Raw genomic sequence first — 20,254 nt, forward strand, 5'->3', positions numbered from 1 at the left:
GTGATGTCACCAGGCTTTTCTGGACGTAATCGTAATCACTGGAGTGACTTTTCCTAAAATTTGACGCTGCGATCAATGTCAACAATGGTTTGCGAGTATTCCATCCATCCATTTTCTACCGCTTATTCCCTTTTGGGGTCGCGGGCGCCTATCTCAGCTACAATCAGGCAGAAGGCGGGGTAGACCCTGGACAAGTCAGCAGGGCATCGCAGGGCCAACACAGACAGACAGACAACATTCACACTCAGATTCACACACTAGGGCCAATTTTAGTGTTGCCAATCAACCTATCCCCAGGTGCATGTCTTTGGAGGTGGGAGGAAGCCGGAGTACCCGGAGGGAACCCACGCATTCACGGGGAGAACATGCAAACTCCACACAGAAAGTTCCCGAGCCCGGATTTGAACCCAGGACTGCAGGAACTTCGTATTGTGAGGCAGACGCACTAACCCCTCTGCCACCGTGAAGCCCGTTAGCGAGTATTATTATACTTAAATTTTTCCATTATTTTCCATTACCTTTATTTGGTCAATGGTCCAGAAAGAGCCTTTGGGTGATGGCTGCTATACATTCAATGATAGCTAACGTTTCTAGCTAAACTCTTGCCAAATCGCTATCATTAGCTAATTACGCACAGAGATAATACGCGTGCGTTACACGTTAATGATGTAATATAGTAACATCATTACATGCTAAAACCGGAAGAGGGCAAGGTATAATCCTTACAACACTCTGGGAAATTATCTCTGATTCTAGAAGTTAAATAAATTAGACATTAAAAGATGTATTAATAGATCTTACACTAATACGACTGTACCTAATTTTCGTTAGTAGTGCGTTCCAAAAGGTCGGCCGAAAATTAAATCGTACAAAAATCGAAGCAATTTTCCCACAAGAAATAATATAAATCCAATCAATCCTTTCCAGACACCAACATTCTTTTACACAAACATGTTTTATTGATTTTATGCACAACTATAACATGACATAACATGGCAAATGAATTGGATCACTTTTAACTTAACTGAAGACCTTGTTGGATATGATGGCGATGTTTGGAGAGGAAAAAGGGGAGTGTAGAGCCACACGGACGGAACTTTTATATATTGTTTTGAATTATTTCTTAAATTTAATAGTATTTATTACCTACTTTATTAAACTGCTGGCTTTAGAACTTTCTATGGCCCCCTTATTCGGCAGTCATGCTGAATTAAAAGTCACCAACGCGTGGGATTCTTTGTTTGGGCACTAAATTCTGTGGAATAGTACAAGATCATTTAACTGCGGCCATAAATGGCCGCTCTTGGGCTGGTGGTGTCCCTGTTTTTGCAGACTGCAGCACCCCATCATTGTGATCCGTACTGAGTTTTCAAAATAAGATCTTTAGTCTGTACAACTAACTAAAGAAGATTAGTCCAAGTAAGAAGTTGGTTATGGAAAAGAGAAAGCCAGTAGTTATAGAAAGACAAATAAGACAGAAATAAACAATAACCTATTTGCCAACATAATCGCTCATTAAATGGCAACATACCACAACATTAAATTACCAATATGGAAGGAGAAATTACATCAGAGTACTTGAGAAACTATACGCGATTGATCGATGAAACGCTATCCGGAAAGCAGCATTGGGCATTCTTGAATCATGATGGAAACGCCCAGGCTGCAAAAGGAACCTTCTGGATTAATTTGCTGGCAAACAGACTATGCAATGTTTGGCCGTACGATAACCAAGACGGCATATGAAAACCAGGGCAAAGTTTTGGTGAAAATTTACGCCAAAACCCACATTTGCTTTGTCACCTAGGACACATAAGCTAAAATGTTCAGATATCTTAGCATCTACTAAAATGTATCAAAGTGTCCCTCAATGTATATGCGTGCATCCCTTGGTGGAAAAAAGTTTGGAAACCCGGGTTCGATGGTGAAAAACTATTGTAAATTTGAACAAAACCATGTGCCATATTGGATTATGCGCAACCTCATTCTGTATGTTCTGCATTTCGTTTTTTACTGTTTTTGGAAAATAACATTTATGGCTTGTCCTTTATACTTGTGTGACAGTGTGCACTCTCATTTTTTGAGACAGCTCTGGTCTGCCGCATTAAAAAAAACATGAAAAACTTTACAGACACTACAGTCTATTTGGAAATATGTCAAGATGTAAGCGTGAAGCCTGGCGAAATGTCCTGTGACTAAACAGCAGACAATAGGGGTGTGTTACTTTGATCGCGACCCTTCTGCAGAACCAACAAGTACAGGCATGTTTTTTTTGGTTTTTTTAAACCCTGCTGCGACTTCAAATGGAACCTGTAATCTCCATCCCTCACGCCCCCAACAAGATTGTGGTGGAGGGACACGTAGTATGAGGACTCTGTAATTATGTCTGCTTTGAAGGACACATTTATGTGTTTGCTGCAAAACAAACAAACTAAAAATGGGAATTATGTGTTTTTTCAAGGGGGTGGGAAGTAGAAATCAACATTTCAGACACAGACACAATTCCAAACGGTTTACTAATGTCTCAGTAGCTCCCAAACATACACAGTGTCATTATTTTCCATATTTCCACCCCAATCTGTGTCTTCCTTCTTAAAATCCATCATTCCTATTTCGATCAATCAGTCAGTTAGCTCCACTCCTTCTTCATAGCCCACCCTAACCCCACACCCCCACCCCCGCAGCGCCATCTCTCTTGGTCTCGTCACTGGAGTTCTAAGAACCCCTCCAAGAAGAGAGGAAGAGCTGATTGCATCAAGACGTGAGGCGGCGGTCACGTGGACTTATCTATAAGTTATTGACCAAGTCCATTTTATGTGTTCACAGACAATAAGTCTAAGGCCCAACAATCATGTTTTTACATCTGACTATATAGCAATAACAACACAGCTAAAACTAGCAAAAAGGAAGGCAATTAATGATTTGTGACAAAACACCAAGTCATTAAATCACACGCTACACTAGTTAACATGCTGCTTCCACACCCTCCAGGCACATCTTTCACTTTAGACACATCTGAGTGAGTCAATCAGACATGACGCAACCACACGCCTTACATTGCTGCAGGGGTGTAACTATCAGCCTATACAGTACTGTGCTGCGTGCTGTTGCCCTCAAAACTTGCTGCAGATAAATGCTGTTTCCAGTATTTTGCATTGAAGTGCAGAACGTGGGACATAAACAAATGGGAACAATTAAGGATCGAAGTTGATGTCGAATATATAAAAGGGCAAACAGTTAGTCTTCGCTGGACGTTCCAAGTAAAAAAACAAAATAAAAGTCTGTTGAGGATCTAATACTGTAAAGGGGAGATTATGCAACCATAATTACGTTGTTAATGACAAAGCGCTTTTCTCTAATTCAGGTCAATTGGAGAAAGTTTGGCCAACCCGGTGTCAGGCGATCTCCTCAATGATTGGTCAAAAAACACTCAGGTGACGACAAGGCGCCATGACTGCTACCAACTTTGGCTGATGCTATGTGTTCTGCAGCGCTTCCTCCTTAGTTTTGTGGCGTGTAAAAATCTCCCATCGTGAAGCATGGGGCTGTTCCACCCGTTCTTTTACATCGCTTTCCTAACAACCCGGAAGTACAAGCATATCACTTTCCCAACAACCCGTTATGAAGACAAATATGGGAAAAGAAGGTTCGCCGTCAACATTGGGGAGCTACACACTACAGTGTCTTGTGCAAGGTAAACACACAACACAACATCTGCGTTTTGTTCAAGACAGAATACACAGAAGCCAATAAAAACAATAACAATAAATGAACAAATTAAAGAGATGGTTTGACAAAAGCAAACTATTCTTAAATCTCAGTAAAACTAAGAATGTTATTCAGGAACAGCAGATGAGAAAGTCAAAGACAAGTAGAAACAGACGTAGTAGATCAAAGTAACCACATTGTGGGTGTAACAAAAGATGACAGTAGATCAATAAAGTTTGTCTAAGTTTAAAAGCAAAGGCGTTGCATAGGGCTGGGCTGTACTGACTTTGTAAGATATATAAATATATTTTCAAACATGAGATTAATTAAGAAAATATCCTAATGTCGATATGATTAATTTTATGTTAAAATGACCAAACAATAACAAGATCTTATAGTTCAGTTACAGCTCATTTTATTACCTATTCTGTGTTGCACGATTGCACCAAGAAAAATTCCTAGTTTGTGAACCCGTTCTCGAACAATGGCAATAAAAACTATTCTGATTCTGATTAAAACACTGCTTATTTATTGTGTTCCTTGATTCTCCCCTGCTTCCCAATCCCTTTCAACACTCCATGGGCTATTATATCCCTACCCTTCCTCCTTCCAAGACGTGCGTGCCCTCTCCCATCCACTGCACTGAACAACAACAACAACAACACACAAGCAAATATGGAGTCTGACTGTGCCACCAGCGACACGTGTGCCAATGACCAACTCGTAAGTAAAACACAAACTTCTGCATACCTGGTAACAACTACGGTTTTGGATAATCAATTCCGATTTAGGGCTGCAGGGGAAAAACTACGGTTTTCCAATAAATAAAATGAACTTAAAAATCGTAGCTACATTTCCCAGGAGCTTGGCAGTCGCTTAGCTATTTTTAGACCCATGTAGCAGTGAGCCAAGCTACATAATACAAAAGAAGAGAGAGGGAGAATAGAAAGAGAACTGGACTAGTGCTATTTCATGGGTAGGGGACAAAATACGGGAAAAATCAATGATGAATGTTGGCTTACATATAAGAAAATCCATGATTGGTTGGTTGGTTTACTATGATGAGTCACGATTGGTTAAGATTAGAGCAAAAATGACGGCTGGCCAATCAGAGGCAAGATAGGGCGGGTCATCAAACCAGAACAGGAAATCACAACACACATACACATTCCGAATGACGACGAGCGAGTCAGAGGAGAGAAGAGGGAATTGTATATACTTTAAAAAACTAGTGGAAGATGGCAGATGTATTCTCTTCCTTAGATTTTTCTTTTAGCGATGTAGCCAAGGTCCAGGAAACCTACAATGCGTTTGCTTGACCACATTTGGACGGATGTAAGCAGCTGGATAAATCAATGCCCTAAACATTCATTTTAGTTGTTTAACATGTAAGCCCAAATCAAAACTGCTCCCAACATGGAAGACGTGAAATACACATTAAAAAATACACATGTGATTACCTTTGGTACAGTATGGCCCGTGTAAATGCTAAATTAAATTTTCATTGGTGTGTTAGAACAAGACAGTTGCTGACATTTTCTTAATTATTTTTACTGTTTATATTTTGACATTAAATAGTTGAATCATTTTGACATGACTGCAAGATATTAGTTATTTAACGCTATGAATCACAAATGGCTATTCAGATAAATGAAGTTAGCTGATAGGATAAACATTGTTCGTAATCCTTATGATTTTTGCATTTTTTTATTTGTCAAAAGTTGCCTCTGATTATGACAAATGTGAAGGTCTTAGCCACAATCTGACCTGTCTGAATGCTGAAATTCATTTTGCGTCGGGGTCCTTAATAACCCCCCCACCAGGACCGACCCCTGGACCCTGGCTACCAGGCTTTTTGCGTTTCAAAAGTTGGCAGGTATGCGTCTGGCTCTGATGTGTGGCGGTGGTTTGTATTTAAGCCACTGGACGAAAAGCGGGAGAATGTGTTTCATAGGAATTGTCAGAAACCCGTGGCTACAAAAAGTTCGAGCACAACAAACCTATTCCACCACCTTCAACAGCGACACCCAATACTGTACGAAGAGTGCATAAAACTTTGTAGCACGACAGTGACAGTGCAATCCACGTCCCAAGCACTAAAACAATGTACACTGCAAGGTTCGGTATCACGCGTAGTGCCTTATGAGAAAACCAGCAAAAGGTGGGAACAGATAACCAGAGCGATCACATATCACATTGCTAAAGATCTAGTCCCCATTTCCATCCTGGTTTGTTCCCCTCATCAAAGTCCTCGAACCCAGGTACCAGTTGCACTAGAAATGCTGCCAAAAATGTACGCTGAAGTGAGGAAGATCCTAGCCGTACAATTATGTAAAGTCACTTACTTTGCACTGACCACAGACATGTGGTCTAGTAGGACCACAGATCCGTACGTGTGTGACAGTCCATTACATCGTCGACTGGGAATTAAAAAGTGCCTGCCTGACAATAAAATTTTTGTCCGAGTTTGATATACTTTGTATTAGTTGCACAGCTATGTTGTTTAATTTATGTAGAAATTAGGGCTGGGCAATATATCGATATACTTGATATATTGTCTTGTTCGTCTCTTTGCGATATAGAAAAGGACTACATTGTGATATTCGAGTATACGTTCTCACGCAGTTACTTTTAGCTGCGGGCATTAAACTGCATGCGTTTCTCCCTCTTTCATGTCTCTCCTTCTCACAGAGACGTAAAACAAGCGCACCTTCTTACATATGTCACGCGTGCAACGTCCCGCGCCCTCCCCGAGCAGAGAGGTAGCAACGTGGGTAACATTAGCTGTGATGCTAACGGTGCGTTGTGAGTGGTAATAAGAGAGAGAGAAGGTGGGAATCTGGTAACAAATGGAGGAAGAAAAAATTCCCAAGAAAAACAGCACGGGGTGCATTGTCTGGCGGTGGTTTGGCTTCAAGCGGGAACATGTTGAACATTTATACGGCTGAAGCTTTGCTACAAAAAGTAGCAGCACTGCTAATTTGTAGCATCACTTGAAAAGTCATCTGCTAGAGAATGAAGAGAGCTTCAAACTGTGCATGTCAACATCTCCGTTCGGTGCCACACCCACAAAATGCTGAAGTAACTATTTCTACATCAACACCATAGGACATATGCTATTTGATATGCAGATCATTTTTATGTGACAGATATTGAAATATCTTGCACAAAAGTGCACTTTATTTGTTTTTAACTATTGTAGTGGCGTTCTGTACAAAAAGTGCACTTTAATTTAGTGTTGTTTTGATATGTCATCTTAGTGACATCATGCACAAAAGTGCCCTCATAGCTTGATTTAAAATGTCTTTGACAATCTTGCACATTCTGTTTTGAAATTACATGAATGTTTGTGCCACTGCTTCATAACTTTAATAAATACAGTTTTGGTCAATTGACTTAGTTGTGATTTCCCTCTCTGCGTGAAAGTTTAAAATGAGCATACAGGTATATTTAATGCAGTGTGAACAAGAATGTTTTAATGTAGACACATAGAATCATCATACTGCTGTGATTATATGCAGCAAGTGTTCATTCAAGGCTAAGGCAAAATATCGAGATATACATCGTGTATCGCGATGTGGCCTGAAAATATCGAGATATTAAAAAAGGCCATATTGCCCAACCCTAGTAGAAATAATATTTTGCAATTTTATTTATGTTGTGTAATTCTGTGCTACTTAAACAGTTTATCATTTGTGCTGTTAATACCCATCTTGACTAAATGGGTTAATAAAAGTGCCACTGACTATTTACAGTATAGTTGTCATTTAGTTCAATTTCAGTGAATTTCGCTCACAAATGAATATCTTTATATGTATATTTTCCCCGGAAAATATATCACGATATAAATAGAATATCGAGTTTAACAATATATACATTTTCGTCCGTACCGCTAAGCCCCAGCGTGGCACAGTGATTACAAACAACACATAGAAGGCAGCCACCAGAGTTGACGTACTTTACTCAAAAGTCATAATTTCTCTGTGATTGTTAAGTAATTTTTTGGGTTGTTCTGTTTACTTTTTTTACGTTAATAGCGCTGTCAGGTGCCTGTTATAGAGCCTGCTGGTCACTCAACACCGCATGAATGTAGCAGCAAAGTGCATCAAGTCACGTCTGTTGTGTCCTGAGCAAGACACTTCACCCTTGCTCCTGATGGGTGCTGGTTAGCGCCTTGCATGGCAGCTCCCTCCATCAGTGTGTGAATGTGTGTGTGAATGGGTAAATGTGGAAGTAGTGTCAAAGTGCTTTGAGTACCTTGATGGTAGAAAAGCGCTATACAAGTCCAACCCATTTATCATTTATCATTTAAATACGGCCGCAAAATTGTATTTTGACAAAATAAAAAGCATGTTTTATTATAAGTTTATAAACTAGTGTATGTTTAGAACTATATATAGACGTATTATTTTGGTTGATTTTGTCAGGAAAACTAATGTCAGAACGGCTGCAATTGCATGCTCTTGGGCACAGCCGCACACGTCATTGGTAGTCTCTCGATGAGTTAGCCATACTGTCTTTATACACGACTCTGGTAATGGTGGTTCCATGGTGCCTCTTGAGCCACATAATGGCAATACACGTAGGACGGTTAGCATGTTAGCTTCGGTCGACACCTGAAGTGCTTCATCACTTTTTTTAAGAATACTTAAGTGGATCTTATGTGAAAGGTGACTTCTTGCAGTTTTCAACAAGTCAAACTTTGAACATTTAAAGATTTTATAAGACCATAATGATTGCAATTTAAGGCCCACTTTACGTCCATACTGACAAACTACTACAAAATCATAAAAGAAAATTAAAGACCCAGATATCATTGTAAGTATATGAATTCACTGCTCACACATTGGAAAACAAAATGCTTAATCCAACTAAAAATATCACTCTTTATTGTAAACTAATATTCATGTGAAACTCTAAAATAAATATTGGAAAATGACAACAGCCATTTTTGTCTACTTTGCCATGGAATTCCAATGATTTTATGCCCAATGTTTGATAGTTTTCTTTCAGAAGGCGCAGTGTGCTTCATATTTGCTGTTTTCGCGAGACATCACCAACCAGAAGGTCAACCACGGTGGAAGAAAGGACAACAATATAATGTCCGGGAAAGGCACTGTTACCGCCTCTGCTGACGCTAAATGGTTACCTTTTGCAGTGTTTTCAGCTGTCATAATTGAGCAAACAGAGAAAAACATTTACAGTCTGTCTGTAGTTGTCTAAAAAGAAAGAAGGCCATTATGGATTGAAAGCTTCAACCGATGCATGTACATGTTGCAGGTCTTTATGGTGTTTTGGCATCATTTGTCACAGACTTGTCTGAGATTTATGGCTTATTTATTACCGTTCTATTCATTTCACCGCAATGTTTGCAAATATGGCTCCTGACACTTAAATAAAAATAATATGGCTATTATAAAACCAGAACAATATTTAATGTTTCTTCTGCCAATTGTGTTATTTGTTTCTAATTAAGTAAACAAATACTTGGTTAAACAATATTTTGTGTGTGTATAAGTATTTTAGAGCAGTGGTCTCCAACCTCCAATCCGGGGACCGGTACCGGTCCGTGACGCATTTTTCATCTGAACCACAAAGAAACATTAAATAATTTATAAACGACAGCATGTTCGCTTGTTAAACTAAACACACCAATAAGCCTGTTTATAGATGTAAAATAAAATTCTACATAGGAAGTTGCCATTTGTTATATATGTGACACGATACAATGCACATTAGTGAACATACAAAATATAAATGTGACGGATTGTAGCCAAAGGTTGATTTCCATCTGCAGTCCCCAGTAAGTTGATGGTAACCTTCTGGGGATGTCATCCCAAAGAAACAAGCACTGGGCTCCCACTAATTCAGCCTTATAGTGAGTTGTATTTTTCATGCACTCATTGTTGCTATATTTATCTGGCACAAGTGAAAAGCCTGTCCCTGAAAACAATGACTACATTAAACTGGTCCGTGATGCAAAAAAGGTTGGAGACCCCCGTTTTAGAGCACATTTGTCAATACCACAATAACAATGAAAACCGTGATAATTTTGGTCACAATAACCCATCCATCCATCCACTTCCTACGGCTTATTCCCTTTGGGGTCACGGGGGGCGCTGGTGCCTATCTCAGCTACAATCGGGCAGAAGGTGGCGTACACCCTGGACAAGTCGCCCTCTCACTGCAGGTTCGTGATATGAAATTTTGATATCGTTACATCCCTCGCTTAATTTTTTCATTCCATTTTTTTTTTCATTTATTTCTGGCAATGACATAATTTTCTTTTTTTTAAAGTACATGGTTGACAACATGTAATAATATAAATTAATACATAGCAAAGGGTAATGTACAGTATGTAAGCATTAAGCATGATGCTCCAGTTTTTCAATTCAGTGATTAATTCATTGAGTTTCACTGTTACCTTGTTAAGGGTTATACAAATGTTGTATCATAGTGGCATTACCACAGGTAACAATAATGATTACACTGTAACAATAATGTGTGTCAACAATGTAGGAAGAATGAATATACCAACAATGGTAATAGACAAAATACCAACAATGGTAATAAACAACAAAGCAAAAATGGTAAGGAAACATTGAAAACATGTTAAAATTTGAAACAGAGTACAACATCAGGTCAAATTAAAGACCCTCATCTCTATATTAGAACCTGACCCATGTTTGTATAATAGTGTAAATTTCTTAATAGTTTGGTATTGCGTGTGTTGTAAGTTCAGTTTGTTCCATAGTTTTACTCCGCATACAGACACAAAAATACGTTTAAGCGTGGTTTGAGCTCTCGGCAATGAGAAATAGCCGAAACCTCTCAAATTATGAGCTTCCACTCGTCTTATAAAAAAATATGTTGTAGATTAGGCGGCAAAAATGTGTTAAATGCTTTATATATGATTACTGATGTATAAGGATAAAGTATACCAAAAGGTAGAGTAATTGTTGAGAGTACAATACTTGTGCATTAACTGAAATCGAGGTCAAAAGTTCAATTAATCATGATTTATATTTTTTTCTACAGACGCCTGGCCCTACGCTCCCTGATACTTATGAGACATGTGGGTTCTTCCGAGGATGTTGTAGTCGTAATGATTTGTGCAGTCCTTTGAGACATTTGTGATTTGGGGCTATATAAATAAACATTGATTGATTGATTGATTGATTGAAAACACACTATTACACCTAGGAAACACTGCGCTAGTGAAGTAGCATTTTAATTTCTGCTGCATACTTTCTATTCATGTTACTCTATATTGCCAAAAGTATTTGGCCACTTGTCTTTACTCATATATGAACTTGAAGTGCCATCCCATGGAATTGTCCAAAATATTTGGTATCCTGGAGACTTCAAAAGTTCCTTTCAGTGGAACTAAGGGGCCAAGGCCAACTCCTGAAAAACCAACCCCACGCCATAATTCCTCCTCCACCAAATTCAACATTCGGCAGAATGCAGTCCGAAATGTACCGTTCTCCTGACAACCTCCAAACTCAGATGGAAAAGTGTGACTCTTCAGTCCAGAGAATTAGATTACATTAGATAGTACTTTATTTATTCCTTCAGGAAAATTAACATTTTCAGCACAATCCCATTCAAGCTCAGACAAACATTACAGGGAGACAGAACAGGATCGCTGACGGGTCTGCCGGCTTCCAGTGCCCCTTACAAAAAAGGTGAGATACAGGTAAACAAGTGGGGCGGAATGGGAGAAAAAAAAATAGAAGATTAAAATAAAATAAAATAAAACAAAAAAAAATCGGTCTAAGCGTCTCTAAGGCAGACGTCCACTGCTCTCGAGACCAGTCGTGACATGCTTTACACCAGGGGTGCCCATTACGTCGATCGCGAGCTACCAGTCGACCGCGGGGGGTGTGTCAGTCGATCTCCAGCCAGGCTTTTAAAAAAAATAGACCTAAAAATTAGTGATCATCAATGTTCACCAAGACGTCACTTAAATGACATTTACGGTACCGGAGGGTCTTGTGAGATGACGCTGGCTGCTGCAAGATCATTATTAAAAATGACCGAGAGGAAGGCGAGAAACACTTTTTATTTCAACAGACTCTCGCGCCGTACCTTCCGTCAAAACTCTAAAGGCCGACTGCAAATTTCCTATCTTCACAATAAAAGCCCTGCTTCATGCTGCCTGCGCTAACTAAATACAGAGTCTCGGAAAACTGGCGTGCACAAGCGATCCCTCAGAAAGCTGGCGTGCACATCACTTGTGCACGCCAGCTTTCTTATTTTGTTAGCGCAGGCAGCATGAAGCAGGGCTTTTATTGTGAAGATAGGAAATGTGCAGTCGGCCTTTAGAGTTTTGACGGAAGGGACGACGCGAAAGTCTGTTGAAATAAAAAGTGTTTCTCGCCTTCCTCTCTGTCATTTTTTCATAATAATGAACTGGCAGCAGCCAGCGTCATCTCACAAGACCCTCGGGTGCCGTGAATGTCAATCAAGCAAGCTACGGAATTTGCCGCCAATGTTTTTCTTGTAAAGTGTATGGAAGCTGGATGAATTAGATGCCAAAAACCAACCACTTTCATGTGGTATTGTACAGAAAGGACAACTTTTTTTCTCCTCCATTTGAAAATGTGGGCGTTATCATCATTACTGTCTGATTCCAATCAATGCAAGTCATCAGAATCAGGTAATACACCAACTTATATTCTTGTCTTCGTGAAAGAAAGACATCTATATGTGTTACACATGCTTGTATTATCATTAAACACATTTAACTTGCTTACAAAAATGTCTCTTTCATAAATAAATAAATATAGATAATATATATAAATGAGGTAGATCCCCTCGAGTTGGTCAATTGAAAAGTAGCTCGCCTGCAGAAAAAGTGTGGGCACCCCTGCTTTACACCAATGCATCCCACGCTTTGCATTGGACTTGGTGATGTAAGGCTTAGATGCAGCTGCTCGGCCATGGAAACCCATTCCATGAAGCTCTCTGCGTACTGTACGAGGGCTAATTGGAAGATCACATGAAGTTTGGAGCTCTGTAGCAACTGACTGTGCATAAAGTTTTCGTACTATGCGCTTCAGCATCCGCTGACCCCTCTCTGTCAATTTACATGGCCTACCACTTGGTGGCTGAGTTGCTGTTGTTCCCAAAATCTTGACTTTTCTTACAATAAAGTTGACTTTGGAATATTTAGGAGCGAGGAATTTTCACGACTGGATTTGTTGGCATCCTATGACAGTTCCACGCTGGAAATCACTGAGAGGGGCCCGTACTTTCACAAATGTTTGTAGAAACAGTCTCCATGCCTAAGTGCTTGATTTTATACACCGGCCCAAATGTAGAAACAGTCTCCATGCCTAAGTGCTTGATTTTATACACCGGCCCAAATGATTAGGACACCTGATTCTCATCATTTGAATGGTTGGCCAAATACTTTTAGGCAATATAGTGTATTTTGTACTTCTTTGTGTGACTCCTGTAACACATAGCAAGCTGCATTACACATGGGGCAGTCACTTAGCATAACTGGGTAGCATGCTTTGTTTCTTTGGATTATTCTCACTTAAAGGCCTACTGAAACCCACTACTACCCACCACGCAGTCCGATAGTTTATATATCAATGATGAAATATTAACATTGCAACACATGCCAATACGGCCTTTTTAGTTTACTAAATTGCAATTTTAAACTTCCCTGGAGTTTCGTCTTGAAAACGTTGTGTAATGATGATGTGTATGCAAGACGTCACGGGTTTTTAGGAAATATGAGCGCTGCACACACACACAGCTAAAAGTCGTCAGTTTAACCGCATATTTACAAAGTATTTTGGAGATCTGTGTTGCTGAATCTTTTGCAATTTGTTCAATTAATATTGGAGAAGTCAAAGTAGAAAGATGGAGTTGGGAAGCTTTAGCTTTTAGCCACACAAACACACGGTGATTCCTTGTTTAAAATTCCTGGAGGTGAAACTTTACAAGCGAACATGAATCACAACGGAATGTCAACCAGCAGTTTTCGGTAAGAAAATTGTGGTAAAAAGTCGCCTCTTACCGGAGATCAGCTGAGCTTGTGCTGTCCATAGCTGCAGTCGACTCCCCTGAGACACTGGCGTCAAGACACCCGTGGAGACACACCTCCGACTATCAGGTACTGTTAAACTCACTAAAACACTAGCAACACAATAGAACGATAAGGGATTTTTCAGAATTATCCTAGTAAATGTGTCTAAAACATCTGAATTGGATTTTTTTTTCTAGTCCGTCGCTATCAATATCCTCAAACACGAATCTTTAATTCTCGCTCACATTAATGGGGAAATTGTTGTTTTCCCGGTCCGAATAGCACATTTTGTTGGAGGCTACCATTAAAATCAATGTGAATATGTGAAGAGTCCTCACACTTGTGACGTCATCGTGTGCGACTTCCGGTAAAGGCAGGGCTTTTTTGTCAGCATCAAAAGTTGCGAACTTTATCGTGGATGTTCTCTACTAAATTCTTTCAGCAAAAATAAGGCAATATCGCGAAATGATCAAGTATGACACATAGAATGGACCTGCTATCCCCGTTTAAATAAGAAAATCTCATTTCAGTAGGCCTTTAATTCTGTGATGTTCTCATAACAATGTATACAAGTTTAACAATTATCTGGGCAAGTCAACATCTTAAAATAGTATGTTTTCCAGTAAAGTTACAGTAGCAGAAGCCTGAGCTGCTACATGCTAACTTTGCTGAATGTTTGTAATGAACTTGTATGCGTTATTGCCATGGTGACCGCCCCAAAAAAAAAATCTAATTTAAAATGACAGCGTCACAAAATTCGTGTAACTTGCTTCTTTAAAATACTCATATACAATAACCAGTGGAAAGTGAAGGTCTTATGAGATGCCAAACGCTTCAGAGAAAACTTTACGAGAAGGCCAGTTCTTTTTTTAAACTTCACAGACGCATATTTAACGACTTTTTAAAGCATATAAAATGCATTTTAGAATGTGACGGACATGTTTGGAAGTTGGTAAAAGAGTGTAGCGTGTACTCACGTTCTCCGTTATCTCGGATGGGCACCCACCGCAGCACGTCGACAACACAACAGTTTGGACTTCGCATAACGGAAATGTGGCGTAAAAGCTAAAGAAAAAAAGTTAGTCGAAAATGGCGAACCAAACTAAAAGAAGAGAAAGTCAACGGGAAGAAGAGTACGAGGCACACAACGTCGCTTCGGTGGCTTCCATTGTGAGCGTGTTGCCAATGTCTGCCCCACTTTTTTTTTTCTTTTTTTTTTTTTAAAGAAGAGGAGAGGAGAGAAAAAAAAGTTTCTGGCACGAACTTGACGCGGAAAAAAAAGAAAAGTGGCGACCCCTCGTTTCCGCACACCGAAAAAAAAAACCCACCGCCACTGTCCAATCGTGACAAGTTAGAGGAATTTCACAAGAGCGCGTCGTTACTTCCGCCTCACCAAAGTAAAGGCAAGGTAAAACGCGTGACTTGTTGGGTTAACTTTTATGTTTTTTGTTTTGATTTATTGAAACTTTTATTAGTAGATTGCACAGTACAGTACATGTAGCTCAGCTAAATTTTATTTAATGTTATTTTAATTTTGGTAACATGATTTTTTCTTGTGAACTTCCCCAAAAGTGTCTCTCATTGTAAAATAGTAGGGCTGCGAATCTTTGGGTGTCCCACGATTCAATTCTATATCGATTATTGGGGTCACGATTCGATAATGTATCGACTTTTTCGATTCGATTGGATTCTCGATTCAAAAACGATATTTTTTCCGAGCAGAGTAGTAGATTTAAATAAATAAAAAGCTTTTATAATTGTAAAGGACAATGTTTTATCAACCATTGCAATAATGTAAATTTGTTTAATTATTAAACGGACCAAAAATATGACTTCTTTTATCATTGTGAAAATATTGGACACAGTGTGTTGTCAAGCTTATGAGATGTGAGGCAAGTGTAAGCCACTGTGACACTATTGTTCTTTTTTATTATTCTTATAAATGTCTAATGATAATGTCAATGAGGGATTTTTAATCACAACTATGCTGAAATTGTAACTAGTATTGATACTGTTGTTGATAATATTCATTTTTGTTTCACTACTTTTGGTTTGTTCTGTGTCGTGTTTGTGTCTTCTCAATTGCTCTGTTTATTGCAGTTCTGAGTGTTGCTGGGTCAGGTTTGGTTTTGGAATTGGATTGCATTGTTATGGTATTGCTGTGTAGTGGTTTGTTGGATTTAAAAATGAGAATCGATTCTGAATCGCACAACGTATTCGATTCGATTCGTATTCGAATCGATTTTTTCCCACACCCCTAGTAAATAGGTTCCACTCTATTAGTTTCCGTTACATACCCTTTTGTTTCCCTGGGTGGTGATTTGGCACTGTTACATACATATTCCCTACAATTGACCAATAAATGGTAACACCCGAATACGTTTTTCAACTTGTTTGAGTCGGGGTCCACGTTATTCAATTCATGTTTACCATTATTGATTAAAAATAGCTAAAATAGCATTGTAGTAACAGTAATCATTTAAATGAATCCCCCAATATATGGAACACAATACCAAAAAGTAGGTATCAGAAAAAAATGTCTAGGTTTTTCAAAATATTCACTTTGCTTAGAATTTAAGGTCTTAATATATTATGATTATTTAAATATATATGTTGTTTTCATTTTTTAATGTGTATCTTAACTTATTTACCTTTTGTCTGTTCGGGTGTTCTATACTTATAATGCAACCTGGAGTCAATATTTTATAATATGTTTTAATTTATTTTAATAGTAAATTTAAATCATTAGAATAAAGAATAAACTATTTAAATTCGATATTTTTTGTATGAAATGTTTTAATTAATGTTTCTGTATTTTAATTTTGCGTATTCAAACCTAAGGTTATAGAAAAAGTAAAAATAAAAGTAAGACAACAAACAAAGTTTGTGTTCTTGGAGGGCTCTTGAGCAACAATATGTGCTACCTTATATGTAAATTGCTGCTAATTTACTACATTGTTGCCTGTCTGAAAATTCACATAATTTTATATATTTATCAGCAGAATAATAATGATAATTGTACTGATATTTGAGCACACAATGGTATTCTGTGTAATGTTCGTTACAGTGTTTTTTTAAATAATGATCTAATCCTCTATTTAGAAATATTAAAATAATATTATTAAATAATGTAAAAAATAATAAAAACATCTAATAATAAAAACATCTAATAATTAAATATTACTGCAACAAGGTCATAATCCGAATAGAATAAAGAAGATATATTAATGGAAACATATATTTTTGGATTGTTTGCGTTAAATTATCAATAAATTTGACATATCTTTTATATAATAAAAGTATATGATTAATTGTCATTACAACAAGGCCTCAGCTAAAAAAAGATGCCACAAACTATTACACAATGAAATATGAGGTCCAATAACGATAACCTTTCAAAATGAGTGTTGCACAACTCTCACAACTGCTTATCGTGAGGAATCTATTTTTATTTTTACTGGTGCTTTTGGTTCTTTTGTCTCTTAGAAAATCTGCTTTTCATCTAATTTACTACACAGTAATAACACAAGTCTGCAATGAGGTGGCGACTTGTCCAGGGTGTACACCGCCTTCCGCCCAATTGTAACAGAGATTGGCACCAGCGCCCCCCGAGACCTCAAAGGGAATAAGCGGTAGAAAATGGATGGATGGATGGATAGTAATACAATAGGCGTGACCTGAGGTTGAAGGGTCTTATGATGGACTGACACTCCATTCCTATGCTAGATCAGTCTAAAACTTTAACCATAACTATAAAGTCTTATCGTTCTGACCAAAATCACATCATTTCGTGCTCTGTTGGATAGGAAATTAATTATAATTAAATTTAAAAAAATCTAAAAGCTCTCTTATGTTGTGCCTTACTTTAAATATACAGTAGATGCAGTATAAAAGACTGAGCTTGTTTTGATTTAATATTCAGCGAGTGATCAATTTTTGATTTCTCTGAGAGGAAAGCAATTACATGTCTTCAAACATTACATAAGTATGACTAATCTTGTGGCTAATTCAATTTGATTAGTGATATTTGTGGGTTGGACTAGTCATGTGGTGTTCATTTGATGAGCAGATTCTGAATAAACACACTGTTTTGGTTCATGTACAGTAAACCTAACAGTTTAATGCAGCTTAATGCAGCTGGTCAATCCCCTCTCAATGAAGTTAATCTTTTATTTTGATACCGCAGGGCAGGAAGAAGTTTATGTTAGTCCAACACTTTCGAGGGATTCGGTAAAAGTCAAATCATCTTACATCATTCTTTTAACATTTATACCGTATTTCCTTGAACTGCCGCAGGGCATATAGTACGCACCTGCCTTGAATTACCACTCGCTTCCCAAAATAATTAGCGCATGCTAATTATTACCGCCTGGTCAAACTCGTGACATCACAAGTGACACTTCCTCTGTCATCCTTTTCAAAATGGAGGAGGCTGATTTCAATACCGGTAATTTGAAATCGCATGAAGGAAAGCTTTTCAGTAGGATTTAAGGTCCAAGCTTACATCACACTCAAATTTTTACTGCATACCTTTGGTAAGTGCCGGAGTGAGAAGAGGTCTTAAAATAGATAGCGCATGCTTACTTTTACCACATGCCTTTGGTAAGCCCAGGAGTGAGAAGAGGTTTTAAATTAATTAGCGCCCCAGCGGCAATTCCAGGAAATACAGTAATATATATTCAAATTTATGTTCCATATTGCGTGATTAGCTTACAGTACTATACATGCTATAATGACAAAATATACATATACAAACGTTTATCAAAAACTGTGAAATAAAGCTGATACAACATTCCAAATATACATTTTAGATTCTATTTAAGCTGCAAAGTGGTGCCTAGTAAAGCAGGCAAATAGTTAGACTGATACACAGTGACATCTAGTGTTGCCAAGTGGTAGGTATTGATGGATGGCTACGATAATAAAAAAAACACTTACACCAGGATGAGGGACGAACTATAACTGCCTTCTTTGTTTAAAAATTAAAAAAAAATTAAAAAAAAAAGCGACAGGAACATACTGTGGATTTTTTTGTGAATGTCCCTTATGGGCATCCGTAGTCTTGTATGTATGTTTGTGTGTACAATATTTTTTTAAACTTTCTTAACTGGACTAAGCTTGCTAGAAAGTTCCAATTGTAGCCTTCTTAATGGTGACGTTGTAGAGACCTACAGGTACCAACCTATTTTGCTGTTGAACAACAAAAATTTGAAAAGGAATTTTACCTTTGCAACCTCATCTATTGGCTAAGTTCTATATTCATACATGTAAGTTTCTCAATACCCGACCTGTCTTTTGTGCCTATAAAAAAAGATTTAGAACTCTACATTAAAACACTCTCTACCTCTAACAACAAAAAAAGCTGTGAAAACGACAATGCTGTGTTCCAAATTTAAGTTATTTACTGAAATTGAGTGAGCCTATGGCTTTGCACTTTTTTTATTTTATATATATATATATTCAAATTAACTAAAATATAATATATATATTCAAAGTATCTAAAATAGAATATATATATATATATATATATATATATATATATATATATTCTATTTTAGTTACTTTGAATTTAATAACCCCTTGGTGCTGTTTTATTTTGTACAGTTGTGTACTGTTTTTGTACTTATTTTGATTATTGTTTCTCGTCTGTTTGTGAATGTTGAAATTTATGAATAAAAGTTAAAAAAAAAATTGCTACTGAACAGTCTCATGCACATTCCATCACAGTCTGATGTGGTTAACTTTACAACTGTATTGTTGATAATAGAGATAAACTATTGGTATTGTTCATGATCAATAGCGCTTTTTCTATTGGTATTTGTATTGCTCCAGTTGTAGTGTAAAAATGCTCATTGTCATTTCTATATTATTATTTATTTCACTAACTGCTTCTTTGCTATCTGTTTTATGATCATCTTTGTACATATCGTATGTGTTGGTGTTGTTCTATTGTTGTTGTTGTTATTGTTGTGTTTGCTGTTGTTTTTGTCTCTCTGTCAAATCTCCCTCTAATCCCCACAATTTCCCTCTCTGTCTTCCTTTTTTTTCCTCTTTCTATCCCATCCTGCTCCGGCCCGGCTGCACCAAATGATAATATAAATACATTTAATAAAGTCAAATACAAATGAGGCAACAAGAGACGTATCCCACACTTCTCTTTTGTAAAGTAAATCTGAACAGCCGATATGGGCATCTACATCAACTATATGATTTGCCTGAGAAGCTGGACAGGACATAAAAAATCAAAACAAATACAAAAGCAAAAAAAACAACTTTACGGGTTAATTACCCTGAACTATTAGACGCTAACGTTGTAAAAAGTTCAATTTTTTTGGTTCTAAACTAGTTGTCATATTATGTTAACAATGTAGCAAACCAATATTAATTTTATTTCTGATTATTATTATTAATTCATTAATATTTTTTATTTTATTTAATTGAGTTATCTGTAAATATTATTGTGTTTTCTTGCTGTTTTTTTCTTTTTGGGGATGGGGGATG

At 37.6% G+C, this 20,254-nt stretch overlaps 1 protein-coding gene across 1 annotated transcript in view; it reads right to left on the reverse strand.

Moving 5' to 3' along the window:
* Window positions 1-15,113, reverse strand: part of sh2b3 (SH2B adaptor protein 3) — a 127,769-nt gene extending 112,656 nt beyond the window's left edge. The window contains exon 1 of the mRNA XM_061899521.1: window positions 14,731-15,113. The gene's annotated coding sequence lies outside the window, so the exon portion shown is untranslated. The remainder of the gene's footprint in view (window positions 1-14,730) is intronic.
* Window positions 15,114-20,254: the final 5,141 nt, after the last annotated feature.

This window comes from Nerophis ophidion, linkage group LG01 (genome assembly GCF_033978795.1).
Source record: "Nerophis ophidion isolate RoL-2023_Sa linkage group LG01, RoL_Noph_v1.0, whole genome shotgun sequence".
Classification (NCBI taxonomy): domain Eukaryota; kingdom Metazoa; phylum Chordata; class Actinopteri; order Syngnathiformes; family Syngnathidae; genus Nerophis; species Nerophis ophidion.